The following is a 15,911-nucleotide window of genomic DNA, read 5'->3' as shown; positions in this document are numbered from 1 at the left end:
GTGCCATGAGGGAGCCGAGAAGAAGGTACATCCTTTACTTTAGGATAGAATGTTCTATAAATATTTGTTAAATACATTTTGGTCATGACTTCACTTAGTCTGTTTATATCTCTGTTTAATTTCTGTTTCCATGATCTGTCCATTGATGAGAGTGGGATATTGAAATCTCCCATTATTATTGTGTGAGGTGCAATGTGTGTTTTGAGCTTTAGTAAGGTTTCTTTTACGTATGTAGGTGCCCTTGTATTTGGGGCATAGATATTTAGGATTGAGAGTTCATCTTGGTGGATCTTTCCTTTGATGAATATGAAGTGTCCTTCCTTATCTTTTTTGATGACTTTTAGTTGAAAATTGATTTTATCTGATATTAGAATGGCTACTCCAGCTTGCTTCTTCCGACCATTTTCTTGGAAAGTTGTTTTCCAGCCTTTCACTCTGAGGTAGTGTCTGTCTTTGAGACTTAATATTTGAATATAAACACACCCATGCCATGCTCCCTTTCTTGTTCTTTCTGTTATACACTCTAGCTAAACCATAACGCACGCACAGAGATTGAATTTCTTCTTTATCTTTGCTTGCACACAAAGGATCCTGAAAGTTTATGTAATAATCAAGCAGAGAAGAAACCAACAGTCAGAGCCTACATAGTAAGCAAGTGGGCAATGACCTCAGAGATAAAGGCAGTTTACATTTTAAAGCCCCAGTCAGTGTCATGCAGTGACAGACAGTGGTCATGGGACTATTTCTTAATTAATATACTGGTGCTGACAAAGGAAGAAGCTTGATCAGTACCAAGTTAACCAGAGACAGGCTCATAAGCTCAGGTCAGAGATGTGAGATCAAGCTCATAAACTAGGAGTAAATTAGAAATTAGATGAATAACTTACTGAACAGAACAATCACCGGTTCTGTGTTAAGGAATGCAGGTTGGAAACAAGCACATGGACCATATTATATTCACTCATGGAATTCAAAGCTCACCATAAGTATTTAGTAGCGTGAAGGTTGCTCAAACTTCCTTTATGTCTTGTTTAATCTGTTTTCTTTAATGAGATATCTGATTATTCTTCCAGTTATTTTAAAAATTTATCCCTGAATCATGTATATCCCATAAGAGTTTTGATAATTATGCTTTAGAAAAACCATTTTGTCCTATGTTTATAAATGTGTGGAAGCAGAATGGAAAGCATTCTATTTAGGACAGGACAGCAGTTATTAACCTGTGGGTCATGACCCCTGTGATGGTCTATAACAGATATGCCACATATCAGATATTTACATTACTATTCTTAGCAATAGCAAAATTATAGTTATGCATGGTTGGGGGTCACCACAGCATAAAGAACTCTATTAAAGGGTTGCAGCATTAGGCATCACTAATCTGGGGGTTTCCAGTAAAATGTCTCTAGTACAAGAACAGTAGTAAAGTAAGAAGTTTTTACAACGGAAAAACTAGAGGAAGTGATGAACTTTGGAGGGCTAGTTGGTTTATGCCTGCGGAATGTTTTTTATCTCTCTCTCCAAATGTGCTTATTAGAAACTTAATTCCAAATGCACAGGTAGGGATGTGGGACCAAGTGAGATATAGCTAAGCCACGAGGCTGTGTTTATGTCAGTATCAGGAGGGTAGGATAGCAACCAGTTATACTTGCTTCTCTCTGCCTCCCCATACCCATTCCTCTTTTTCTCCCACTTTTCTCATTCATCTTTTCTCCCTTCCTCTCACTCCCCTAGCTCCATTTCTATCCTTTCCCATCCCTCTGATCGCTTTTCCTTCTTGCCATGGTATGATGCACCAAGAAAGCCCCACTATTATTTTTAAGTTCTAGAGGCAATAAAAATTTAAGTTTTTCATAAGTTACACTGTGTGTGGTATTATAATAGTACTGAAAGGATCAAGATAGAGCACATTACTAGAAGTGAGGCATTACTATAATAAATACCCAAGAATGTGCTAGAGTTTGGAGAAACAGGCTGAAAAAGAAGGGGATTCTATGATTGGAACAGTAAGAGTCATTCATTCTATGGTTGGAATAGTAAGATTCACTCATTCCTCATTCTAGTGAGGAATTCAAGAAAAAGAAAAGTTATATTGAAACTATGGAACATCCTACATGATATTAAAGTCATCATGTGAACACTCTAATGAGGATTAAGATGAAAATCAGAAATATCTTATTAGAACCTGGGGTAAAGACTGTTCTTACTACAAAGTGGTGACAAATGTGTCTGAATTGTGTTGACATCCTAGACTGCATCATAGAAAGTAGATCCTTGAGAATAAACTATTACAAAATATGTCTAGACAAAGGTGTTGAAGAAGTTACATGTCTCCTTTCAAACACATGCAATGAAATGAGAGGAGGAAGAGTAAAGAAGTACATAAGTGTAAGGGAAACAGATCAGACATTTGAAGGATTCCCAGGTTGGCCATATTTAAAAGAACAAACTTGTGAAAAGATGTGGCTAAGTGACTTTGTGATGGATTAGCACAAACAGGAAGCCAGGTGGTATTTGTCAAAATAGGAGAGTGATGGCAGAAATGAGTCTGAAAGCATGTTAGACATCATGAGGCTGCCCTTCCTAAAATGGTATAATGTTTTTAGGGTCTTGTGGACCTGAAAAGCTCTCTGACTTTGGAGAGGCCAATAGTTGGCTTTGGTGGTGTTTATGTGTTGCAAAAATGCAGAAAATGAACTGTCATGCCACAGTGGCTGCCATTAAAATATCAATGAATGTATTGAACAGTCTGTATCCCAGACAGCAACCTGCAGCAGGGGTGGATTCCTGTTTAGTTCCCAATAGTGCCTAATGGAGCCACAGAAATATGGTTGACCCTGTATTCTAAGACCCTAGAGCCCCCAGCTCATATATAATCCTGATTTAGAAATGCTTCAGGCTTAGACCTTCAGCCTGTAAAAGCTGCTCTGGGTGCTGAGCTCAGTAAAACAATAGGGATGGGACTGCTTGAACCCCTGACTCACCCAGTGGCCCAGGATCCACAGATCAAGGTACAATCAAAAAAGCTGTTTTCTGGCTTTCTAATTTCCTTTGCTTCCCTGCCCTGTTGGGTTTTGCAATTATGTGGGTCCACTTCCTCCTTTCTTCCTGCCTGGGTTTTCCTTTTGGAGAGGAAATGTCTTCCATAGGACTGACTCACAACTGCAGATCACAAATAAATGCTTTGCTCTGTTGCACAGTCTTACAGCTACAAAAATTTTCCTGTAGGTTAATCACATTCTGAGCTCACTTGTGCCTGATTATGATAAGACTCTGGTCCATTGAGCTAGTACTGAAATGAGCTAAAATCAGAACTACTTAGATGGGGTGAAGAAATTTTATGTGGCAGAAGGCATTTAGGAGACTAGACAGACCTGTATAGTTTGAATATGTCTCCCCAAGCTCCAAAGCAAGTTGTTGCATTGCATCCTTACTATGGACTCTGCTATGAAAGGAAGAGTGAGAGGTAGAGGTGAAGGCTCTATGTAGATACCAGTTGGACTTCTCCATGTTCAGTGGGTTGTGTTGGTATTTTCATCAGTAGGAGGCTATGAATTTAAAAGACAGCAAGGAGGAGTGTATGGGATACTTGAAAGGAGAAAGGAGAAGAGGGAAATTATGGAATTTTGTAATTTCAAAAAATCAAAAGAAAGAAAAAGAGACAAAGTTGGCTCTTTTGTGCATTCTCTCTCTCTCTGTGTTCCTGTTTCCCCTTCTCATTCCCCCAGGTCTTCTCCCCCTCTTCTGTTTGTCTTAGGAGGAAATAGGAAAAAGTCTTACTGGATCACTTCATCTTAAGGTTTCTTATCTTGTCCAAGCATAACCAAGTTACATTTGATTGGTCCTGAGCTTCTTTTGGTAGGGAGAATTTTAATGAATGCTTCTATTTCTTTAGTGGTTATGAGACTGTTTAGATGATTTGTCTGACCCTGATTTAACTTTGGTACCTGGTATCTGTCTAGAAAAATGACCATTTCATCCAGATTTTCTAGTGTTGTTGAGTATAGGCTTTTATAGTAGGATCTGATTTTTTTTTTTTAAATTTCTTCAGTTTTCGTTATGTCTCACTTTTTATTCCTTTTATTTATTTTTATTGTATTTTTAAATTTACATTTCAAATGTTATCCCCTTTCAAAGTTTCCCTTCCATAAACATTCTCTTCTATCCCCAACATCCCCCTCCTTCTATGAGGGTTTTCACCCACCAACCCACCAATCCCTATCCACCACACCACCCTGACATTCCCCTATACTGGGGTATCCAGCCATGGCAGGACCAAGGGATTCTCCGTCCAGTGATGACAAACAAGGCCGTCCTCTGCTACACATGCAGCTGGAGCCATGGGTCTGTCCATGTGTATTCTTGGATGGTGGTTTCATCCCTGGGAGCTCTGTTTTGGGTAGTATTGTTGTTCTTATGGAGTTGCAAACCCCTTCAGCTCCTTCAATCTCTTCTTTAACTCCTCCACTGGGGACCCTGTTCTCAGTTCAATGGTTGGCTTCAGAATCCACCTCTGGATTTATCATGCTCTGGCAGAGTCTCTCAGGAGACAGCTATATCAGGCTCATGTCAGCTTGCACTTCTTGACATCAGCAATATTTTCTGGGTTTGGTGGCTGTATATGGGCAGGATCCTCAAGTGGAGCAGTCTCTGGATGGCCTTTCCTTCAGTCTGTGCTCCAAACTTTGTCTCCATATTTCGTCATCTGATTATTTTTGTTCCCCCTTCTATGAAGCACTTTGGTCATCCTTCTTCTTGGGCTTCATGTGGTCTTTGGATTGTAGCCAAGCTAATATCCACTTATCAGTGAGTGCATGCCATGTGTGTATTTTGTGATTGGGTTACCACACTCAGGATGATGTTTTCTAGTTCCATCCACTTGCCTATGAGTTTCAAGAAGTCATTGTTTTTAATAGCTGAGTAGTACTCCATTGTGTAAATGTACCACATTTTCTGAATCCATTCCTCTGTTGAGGAACATCTGGGTTTTTTCAAGTTTCTGGCTGTTATAAATAAGGCTGCTACAAATATAGTGGAATATGTGTGTCTTTGTTTTATGTTGGATCATCTTTTGGGTATATGCCCAGGAGGGGTAGAGCTGGGTCCTCAGGTAGTGGAATGTCCAATTTTCGGAGGAACCTCCAGACTGATTTCCAGAATGGTTGTACCAGCTTGCAATTCCACCAACAATGGAGGAGTATTCCTCTTTGTCTACATCCTCGCCAGCATCTGCTGTCACGTGAGATTTTATCATAGCCATTCTGACTGGTGTGAAGTGGACTCTCAGGATTGTTTTGATTTTCATTTCCCTGATGACTAAGGATGTTGAACATTTCTTTAGGTGCTTCTCAGCCATTTCGATAATCCTAAGTTGAGAATTCTTTCTTTAGTTCTGTACCCCATTATTCAATAGGGTTATTTGATTCTCTGGAGTCTAACTTCTTGAGTTTTTTTGGATATATTGGATATTAGCCCTCTATTGGATGTAGGATTGGTAAAGATCTTTTCTTAATCTGTTGCTTGCCAATTTGTCCCAATGACAGTGTCCTTACAGAAGCATTGTGATTTTATGAAGTCTCATTATAGATTCTTGATCATAGAGCATAAGTCATTGGTGTTCTGTTCAAGAAAGTTTCCCAGTGTCCATGTGTTCCAGGCTCTTAGGGAAGATTTTCTATTATTAGTTTGAGTGTATCTGGTTTTACATGGAGGTCCTTGGTCAAACTGGAATTGAGCTTTGTACCGGCTGATAATAATGGATGGATTTGCAATCTTCTACATGCTGACCTTCAGCTGAACCAGCAGCATTAGTTGAAAATGCTACCTTTTTTCCATTGGATGGTTTTAAATCCTTTGTCAAAAATCAAGTGACCATAGGTTTGTGAGTTCATTTTTGGGTCTTCAATTCTATTCTGTTGTTCCAGCTGCCTGTCTTTGTACCAAACCCATACAGTTTTTGTCACTATTTCTCTGTAATAGAGCTTGAAGTCAGGGATGGTGATTCCCCCAGAAGTTCTTTTATTATAGAGTATAATTTTTGCTATCCTATGTTTTTTGTTTTTCAAAAGAATTTGCAAATTGCTCTTTCTGACTCTATTAAGAATTGAGCTGGAGATAAGCAACACCCCACGAGCAAACTTGAGCCTCGGGACCATAGGTAAGACCAACTTTTCTGCTGCAAGCGACCTGACTGGTGGCCTGGGAACACACAGAGGCAAAATTCCTCTAGGACCGGACACTTGCGGTTTTTAGCGGGAGTCCCAATCTCGCACTCCCTGCCTCCAGCTCACTGCTCCCAAACCCCGTGGGAGAGAGAGTTCACCGCCGGGACAGGTGGGCACTCCTGAGACTGCAGAGCGGAAGAGACCACCAACACTGCCCACCCCTGCCCACATCCCTGGCTCATGAGGAAACTGTATACGGCCTCTGGGTTCCCTTGGATAAGGGCACAGGAGGAGCAAATCCACTGCCTCTGAGACACAGCTGGAACCTGAAGGGCCCGACCAGATAAACAGTTCTCTGCACCCAAATCCCGTGGGAGGGAGAGCTAAACCTTCAGAGAAGCAGACACGCCTGGGAAACCAGAAGAGACTACACTCTGCCCACATCTCTGACGCCAGAGGAAAACACCAAACGCCATCTGGAACCCTGGTGCACAGAAGCTCCCGGAAAGGGCGGCGCAAATCTTCCTGGTTGCTGCCCCTGAGGAGAGCTCATAAGCAACACCCAACTAGCAAACTTGAGCCTCGGGCCCACAGGTAAGACAAACCTTCCTGCTCCAAGCAACCTGCCTGGTGAACTCAAGACACAGGCCCACAGGAACAGCTGAAGACCTGTAGATAGGAAAAACTACACACCCGAAAGCAGAACACTCTGTCCCCATAACTGGCTGAAAGAAAACAGGAAAACAGGTCTACCCTATTCCCTGCCAAGGGTATTCTTGTTCCTCTTTTAAAGAAGGAGTGAAGCATCTGCATTTTCATCATCCTTCTTGAGTTTCATGTGTTCTGTGCATCTAGGGTAATTCGAGCATTTGGGCTAATAGCCACTTATCAATGAGTGCATACCATGTGTGTTTTTCTGTGATTGGGTTACCTCACTCAGGATGATATTTTCCAGTTCCATCCATTTGCCTATGCATTTCATAAAGTCATTGTTTTTGATAGCTGAGTAATATTACACTGTGTAGATGTACCACATTTTCTGTATCCATTCCTCTGTTGAAGGGCATCTGTGTTCTTTCCAGCTTCTGGCTATTATAAATAAGGCTGCTATGAAGATAGTGGAGCACGTGTCTTTTTTATATGTTGTGGCATCTTTTGGGTATATGCCCAAGAGAGGTATAGCTGGGTCCTCAGGTAGTTCAATGTCCAGTTTTCTGAGGAACTTCCAGACTGATTTCCAGAATGCGTGTACCAGTCTGCAATCCCACCAACAATGGAGGAGTGTTTCTCTTTCTCCACATCCTCGCCAGCATTTTCTGTCACCTGAGTTTTTGATCTTAGCCATTCTCACTGGTGTGAGGTGAAATCTCAGGGTTGTTTTGATTTGCACTTCCCTTATGACTAAAGATGTTGAACATTTCTTTAGGTGTTTCTCAGCCATTCGGCATTCCTCAGCTGTGAATTCTTTGTTTAGCTCTTTTCCATCTTTATTAACTTGAGTATTTCTTAGTTACAGTTCAATTGTAATTCCCCTTCCTGGTTTCTGGGCCAACATTCCCCTAACCCCTCCCCCTTCCCTTCTGTATGGGTGTTCCCCTCCCCAGCCTCCCCCAATTACCACCCTTCCCCAACAACCACTTTCACTGGGGGTTCAGTCTTGGCAGGACCAAGGGTTTCCCCTTCAGCTGGTGCTCTTACTAGGCTATTCATTGCTACCTATGAGGTTGGAGCCCAGGGTCAGGGTCTTTGGTGGACCCCATTTTTTAATAGCTTTATTTGTCTCCCTGCAGTGTAACTTCTTGAGTTCTTTGTATATTTTGGATATAAGACCTCTATCAGTTGTAGGCTTGGTAAAGATCTTTTCCAAATTTGTTGGTTGCCATTTTGTCCTAACAACAGTGTCCTCTGCCTTACATAAGCTTTGCAGTTTTGAGATCCCATTTGACAATTCTTGATCTTAGAGCATAAGCCATTGGTGTTTTGTTCAGGAAAGTTTCTCCAGTGCCCATGTTTTTGAGATGCTTCCCCACTTTTTCTTCTATTAGTTTGAGTATATCTGGTTTGATGTGGAGGTCCTTGATCCACTTGGACTTAAGCTTTGTACAGGGTGATAAGCATGTATCGATCTGCCTTCTTCTACATGCTGACCTCCAGTTGAACCGGTACCATTTGCTAAAAATGCTATCTTTTTTCCATTGGATGGTTTCGGCTCCTTTTCAAAAATCAAGTGACTATAGGTGTGTGGGTTCATTTCTGGGTCTTCAATTCTATTTCACTGGTCTATCTGTCTGTCTCTGTACCAATACAATGCAGTTTTTTTCACTATTTCTCTGTAATCGTGCTTGAGTTCAGGGATAGTGATTCCTTGAGAAGTCCTTTTACTGTTGTGGATGGTTTTAGCTATCCTGTGTTTTTTGTTATTCCAGAATAATTTGGATGATTGTTTTTATGTGTTCTTGGATTAGGTTTGATAGAATTCTCTTGAGTAATTTTGCATCAATATTCAAAGGGAAATTTTTCTGAAGTTTTCTTTCTTTGTTGTGTCTTTGTGTGGTTTAGTTATAAGCATAATTGTAGCTTCATAAAAGGAATTTGTTAGTGTACCTTCTGTTTCTATTTTGTCAGATAATTTGGAGAGTTTCAGTATTAGGTCTTCTATGTAGGTCTGATAGAATTCTCCACTAAACCTCTCTGGTCCTGGACTTTTTGTGGTTGGGAGACTTTTAATGTCTGCTTCTATTTCTTTAGGAGTTATAGGATTGTTTAGGTGGTTTTTCTGATCCTGATTTAATTTTGATATCTTGTCTGTCTAGAAAATTGTCCATTTCATTCAGATTTTCTTGTTTTGTTGAAATAGGCTTTTGTAGTAGGATCTGATGATTTTTTAAAATTTACTCAGTTTCTGTTGTTATGGCTCCCTTTCCAATTTTGATTTTGTTAATTTGCATATTCTCTCTTTGCTGTTTGGTTAGTCTGGCTAAAGGTTTATCTATCTTGCTGATTTTATCAAAGAACCAGCTCCTGGTTTTGTTGATTCTTCACATAGTTCTTTTTTTTTCTACTTGGTTGATTTCAGAACTAAGTTTGATTAATTCCTGCCATTTACTCTTCTTAGGTGAATTTACTTTTTTTGTTCTAGAACTTTTATATGTGCTGTTAAGCTGCTAGTGTATGCTTTCTCCAGTTTCTTTTTGGAGGCACTCAGAGCTATGAGTTTTCCTCTTAGTACAGCTTTCGTTGTGTGCTACAGGTTTGGGTATGTCATGCCTTCAATTTCATTAAATTCTAAAACCTCTTTTATTTTCTTTATTCCTTCCTTGAACAATTATTATTGAGTAGATCCCTGTTCATCTTCCATGTGTTTGTGGACTTCCTGTCATTTTTGTTGTTATTGAAGACCAATCTTAGTCCACAGTGATCTGACAGGATGCATGGGATTATTTCAATCTTCTTGGTATTTGTTGAGGCTCATTTTGTGGTCAAATTAGGTCAAATTATATGGTCAATTTTGGAGAAGGTACCATGTGGTACTGAGAAGAAGGTATATTCTTTGTTTTAGGATGAAATGTTCTATAAATATCTGTTAAATCCATTTGGTTCATAAATTCTGTTAGTTTCTCTGTATCTCTGTTTAGTTTCTTTTTCCATGATCTGTCCATTGATGAGAATGGGGTGTTGAAGTCTCCCATTATTATTGTGTGAGGTACAATGTGTGCTTTGAGCCTTAGTAAGGTTTCTTTTATGAATGTAGGTGCCCTTGCATTTGGAGCATAGATATTTAGGTTTGAAAGTTCATCTTGGCGGCTTTTTTCCTTTGATGACTATGAAGTGTTCTTCCATATCTTTTTTTGATAACTTTTGGTCGAAAGTCAATTTTATTTGATATTAGCATGGCTACTTCAGCTTGTTTCTTTGGATGCTTTGCTTAAACATTTGTTTTCCAGACTTTTATTCTGGACTAGTCTCTATCTCTGTCACTGAGGTGTGTTTCCTGTAAGAAAAATGCTGGGCCCTTTATGTGTCCAATCTGGTTATCTAAATCAATTTTATCTTGTCTAGGTGGGCAGTTGATATCTTCATTAATTGGCAATTTTTATAGGTTTATTGTCGATATGTATTGTAGATTGAGAATTTAAAATATAAATCTGATTGTTGAGTTACAGTTTGTTAAGTCTTGATTTTACCAGGTAGTTGGCAGTTTATACTTGAACTACTGAGGTTGGGGGAGTGGATTGCTGGGAGTGTGGGCAGAGTCCCTGGCAGGGAACTGCTGCAATAGACACAGGTGCTGCTGAACTTCTAGAACCAAGATTTTACTGAGTAGTTGTAAACAGGAAGTTCCTGGCGGGCAGAAAGAGAACTGGAGTGTGAGGCTACCATGGATCCCCTCGGAGTGGTGACACAAGGATACCAGAAGCTGCTGAACCTGTTTTATTTTTACTGCAACATTAGTCTATGTCTTTTTATTGGAGAATTGAATCTATTGATGTTGAGAGCTATTAGGGTCAAATGATTGTTGTTTCCTGTTATTTTTTTTTGTTGTTAGCAGTGGAATTATGTTTGTGTGGCTTTCTTCTTTTGGGTTAGTTGAAAGAAGATTACTTTCTTGCTTTTTCTACGGTGTAGTTTCCCTCTTTGTTTTGCAGTTTTCCACCTATTATCTATTGTAGGGCTGAATTTGTGGAAAGATATTGTGTAAATTTGGTTTTGTCATGGATTCTCCATCTATGTTAATTGAGAGTTTTGCTGGATATAGTAGCCTGGGCTGGCATTTGTGTTCTCTTAGGGTGTGTATGACATCTGCTCAAGATCTTCTAGCTATCATAGTCTCTGGTGAGAAGTCTGGTGTGATTCTGATAGGTCTGCCTTTATATGTTACTTGACCTTTTCCCCTTACTGCTTTTAATATTCTTTCTTTGTTCTGTGTGTTTGATGTTTTGACTATTATGTGACAGGAGGAATTTATTTTCTGGTCCAATCTATTTGGAGTTCTGTAGGCTTCTTGTATGTTTATGGGCATATCTTTCTTTAGGTTAGGGAAGTTTTCTTCTGTGATTTTGTAGAAGATATTTACTGGCCCTTTAAGTTGGGAGTCTTTGCTATTTTCTACACCTATTATCCTTATGTTTGATATTCTTATTGTGTCCTGAAATTCCTGTATGGTTGGGTTAGAAGCTTTGTGTGTTTTGCATTTTCTTTGATGGTTCTGTCAATATTTTCTATGGTATCTTCTGCCCCTGAGAATTTTCTCTTCTATCTCTTGTATTCTGTTAGTAATGTTTGCATCTATGACTGCTCATCTCTTTCCTAGGTTTTCTATATCCAGGGTTGTCTCCCTTTGTGATTTCTTTATTTTTTTCTATTTCCATTTTTAGATTCTGGATGGTTTTGTTCAATTTCTTCACCTGTTTGGTTGATATTTGTGTTTCCTCTTTACCTGTGTTGTCCTGTATTTCTTTAAGGGAGTTCTTTCTTTCTTTCTTAAAGTCCTCTAACATCTTCATGAGTTGTGATTTTAAATCAAAGTCTTGCTTTATTGGTGTGTTGTGGTGTCCAGGGCTTGCTGTGGTAGGAGAACTGGGTTCTAATGATACCAAATAGCCTTGGTCTCTGTGGCTTAGCTTCTTGTCGTGCCCCTCACCATCTGCTTGTCTCTGGTTTACTGGTTTTGCTGTCTCTGAAAGTGGCTTAACCCTCCTGTAAGCCTGTGTGTGAGCACTACTAAGAGACTGCTCTCTACCAATAGAATCTGGATCTCTGTACAGAGAGCTGTGACACACAGCCAGCTCAGTGTGCAGACTGAAACTGGAAGGATCCTGCCCCAGATCTCTCCTTAGTTCCTGTGTTCTGAGGGCTCCAGTGGGGTTTATCTTGGGCCAGGAATGTGAGCAAAAATGTATTCTCACCTGTGCTCTCTGGTGTGCACTTCTGGGAAACCAGCTTTCTCCCAGGGGTACAGAGAGTTGTGTCACAGCGTCCTCCCTTTTCATTTCTGATTTTATTAATATAGATACTGTCTCTCTGCCCTCTGGTTAGTCTGGCTTAGGGCTTCTCTATCATATTGATTTTTCTCAATGAACCAGCTTCTGGTTTTGTTGGTTCTTTATCTAGTTCTTTTTGCTTCTATTTGGTTGATTTCAGACCTGAGTTTGATTATTTCCTGCTGTCTACTCCTCTTGGGTGAATTTGCTTCTTTCTGTTCTAGAGCTAATGAAAGAATAAAAAAATGCAGCTAAGAAGTCAGAAGTTTAAAAAAGCCCCAAATACCTCAAATTCCAGACCCTGCCCTCTACCTGTACTAGCTGACCATAAAGTTAGATTAAAATCTTAGAGAATAATCTTGAGAAACAGGAAGCTCCTCCCAGGAACTGATGGACCATAAAGTTTAACAATCTTGAGAAACAGGAAGCTCCTCCTTGTGATTTTTCATTAGTATTCTTGACACTTTCTAATGACACCATCCCTGCCCCCTCGGGTTGTGGTTTCTCCCTTTAAATATCCTTTCTCCCAGCCTTTCGGGGTCAAACTCCACTGCCCCTGCATGGGATACGAGTCTCGACCCCAGTGCACTGGTTCCTATCAATAAACCTCATGTTTATTACAGCAAGGACAGTCTCACATGAGTTCTTGGGGGGTCGCATCATCCCGAGTCTTGAGTGAGGGTCTCCCTGCTCCGGGGGTCTTTCACTGTCAGGTGTGCTGTCAAGCTGCTAGTATATGCTCTCTCCAATTTCTTTTTGCAGTCACTCAGAGCTATGAGTTTTCCTCTTAGCACTGCTTTCATTGTATGTATTTATGGTAATAAGTTTGGGTATGTTGTGCCCACATTTTCATTAAATTCTAAAAAGTGTTTAAATTCCTTATTTTTTCCTACACCAAGTTTTCATTGAGTAAAGTATTGTTCAGTGTCTGTATTTGTGGGCTTTCTGTCGTTTTTGATGTTACTGAAGACCAGCATTGGTCAGTGGTGTTCTGATAAGATTCATGAGATTATTTCAATCTCCTTACATCTCATGACACCTGTTTTGTGTTATTATAAATTATCCAGTTGTGGTATTTTTTATAGGAAAATAAAGCAGACTACAGTGTCTTTCCTAAAATAATTCAAATTTTAAAATCTAAGTACAATAAAACTCAAGTGTAGACCTCATTTCACCTTTTAATATGAATATGTGACCACTGAGGTATTGTGTCATTTTAATTTTAAAATTTGATAGCACAATGGCCCCGAAATGTTCTTTGTAGGCTGCATCTTATTTAAGATCCTGCCCTTATCACTTACTAATTGCCCCTGGTGTCATAATGGTAGCAGCAGTTTTTATCCTAGGGTGGTTTGAGGATTAAATGTTTCAATAATACATCAGATATGCTATATTCTGTAGGAAGGACAACACATTATCCCTTAACTCCATCTTGCCATTTCAGATATTGATTCTTTCATGTTGGACCAGGAGCACAGCATCACTGGGATGGCAGCAACCTGAGAAGAAGAGTAGGTCCATCCCTCAGATTTGGTGGAGAGAGCTGTTAGGTCAGTTGCAGGTGCTGTGCTCTGAACCATGAAAGAGAGACATTGACTTTCATCTGGTTAAATAGTATTGTTTTGATGTTTAAACTTGTTTAATAGTTTCATACTTTTATATACATGACTTTTAGTCAGTTGCAATCCTCTTTTCCTTCTCTGTCACACTGAAACCTTTCTTGTCAACCTCTCTTTAACTTTTATGTCTTCTTTTTGTGTATAACCTACTGATTCCACTTACGTTTTACTTGAGTATGTATGAGAACTTATTTAGCAATTAATGACAATTTACCAGTGGATACACCCTTGGAAAAAAATCACACTCTCTTTTCTGACCACCATTAATTGCTAATAGTGTCTCAGGGAGGAATGGGCATTATGGTGACCTTTTGATTCTTTAGTCCCTTGCATCAGGACTACTCAACCACATTTGGAGATAAATGGCCTAGAAAAACTATGATATGTATCTCATACAATATTGTAAATTTATTTAGAGTACAATGAGAAATTTATAGTTACTCTTGGTAATTCCATTGTGTGGCTCATGATAACTATGTGTCTCTGTGACTAAAGGTTTGACACACCTGTGACACCTACTCTGTTATTTTGAAACTTCAGTGCAGTTGCTTTTCACACTATATAACTGTATTTTGTTTTATTTATCTAGCTTTATTAATCACATAATTGGCATGTCTAGTTATTATATTCATTTATTTTAGTTAAATCCCCAGAAGAGTTCCTTCTAATGTTTATCCATAACAATATGCTTTAGTCTTCTTAGAGCTTAATGTTTTCCTGATGGCATTTACATGTAAAAACATTATACCTGCATTCAGTTTTATAAAAAACTTCCTAGTATACTTATGTATGAGCAAAGTCCTGTGTTAGACAACAGATACAAATTACTATAACTTCAGAACCAATTGTGGACTTTTTGCTAAAAGCATCAATTTCAAACAAAGAGAAACATGATGCAGCTATTGCTGGGCTCAAGAGAGATGGTATCACTTGATCTAAACCAATTGTTAACCTTTTATTAATTGATGAGCAGGGTTTCATATGTTATCATGTTTTATTATAATTCATATACTCATTTTGCCTTAATTTCATTTTTGAAAAATTATGAATTCAGACTTTTAAAAGTTTTTATTCATCATCATAAATGTAACACTGCAATCCAGCTAGACTTAGGGACAGATGAGGAAAATATGGAACCCAAAAGCCTACAGTGGGAGCCAAGTTTCCAGAATATTGCAAGTATTTAGAATGGAGGATTCTTTCTCCAGCTATAGAAGGAGTGGTCTGGTGGTTAAGATTCACAGAAGTCAAAATCATTAATGAGTTATCCAATCAGCAAAGTGTTCCAGAGTTTCTTTGACATTTATGTAAGCTTTCACCCTTCCCAAGACCACATGTTTATCATCCAACCACTCAGGCTTGGTGATGTTGATAAAAACTAGGGAACCTTTTGTCCTTGAGTCAGCATTTGCAATGGACAAGTTATCAAGCTCTCTATGCTTTTGGATAAAGTTCCCATCCTCAAATGTCTCCCTGTAGAAGGACTTGTCACAAGTGCTACCAGGGGCAGTAAAGTCACCACCTGGTACCTAGATCCTAGAATAATTTTGTGAAAAAATGAAGCCCTATAACCAAATCTTTTCTCTTCAAAGCACAGTGCTTTTCTGCTGTATTGGAACTGGGGGTTGCAAATAGCTTAAAGGAGATGAAGCCCAAAGGCTTGCCATCTACCAATATGATGAAGAACACACCAGAGCCAACTATCACTGTTAGAAGCAGCCACAGGAGACAGTGGTATATGTAATGCAAACTAAATATTTTCTATTACCTTCATTTTTGAGATTATAATGTAATTACATCATTCCCCCTTTCCTTTCCTCCCTTCATACGCTCCAATATACCTTTTCTTGCTCTTCTACAAACTGATGGCCTCTTTTTATATTTACATTGGTGGTTGTTATGTGCACATAACCCCCCCCACACACACACATGTTCTAGTACATAAACATAACCTTCTCATTTTGAAAGTATTAGCATTGTGTAATTTTCAGGGACAGGATTATCAGTTTGTGTGTTCTCCCCTAGAGAAGCCTGCTTTTTCCAATTTCAGTATCCTTAGTTGTTTGTAGTTCTTTGTGTAGAGTTGAAGCTTGCATGGAATCAAAATTGAGAATTTATTTTTTCCTGTGTAACATTTAAAAAATTAT

The sequence above is a fragment of the Rattus rattus genome, chromosome 11 (genome assembly GCF_011064425.1).
Source record: "Rattus rattus isolate New Zealand chromosome 11, Rrattus_CSIRO_v1, whole genome shotgun sequence".
Classification (NCBI taxonomy): Eukaryota; Metazoa; Chordata; class Mammalia; order Rodentia; family Muridae; genus Rattus; species Rattus rattus.
The sequence above is the reverse complement of the archived record's forward strand: the minus strand, read 5'-3'. Positions refer to the sequence as shown.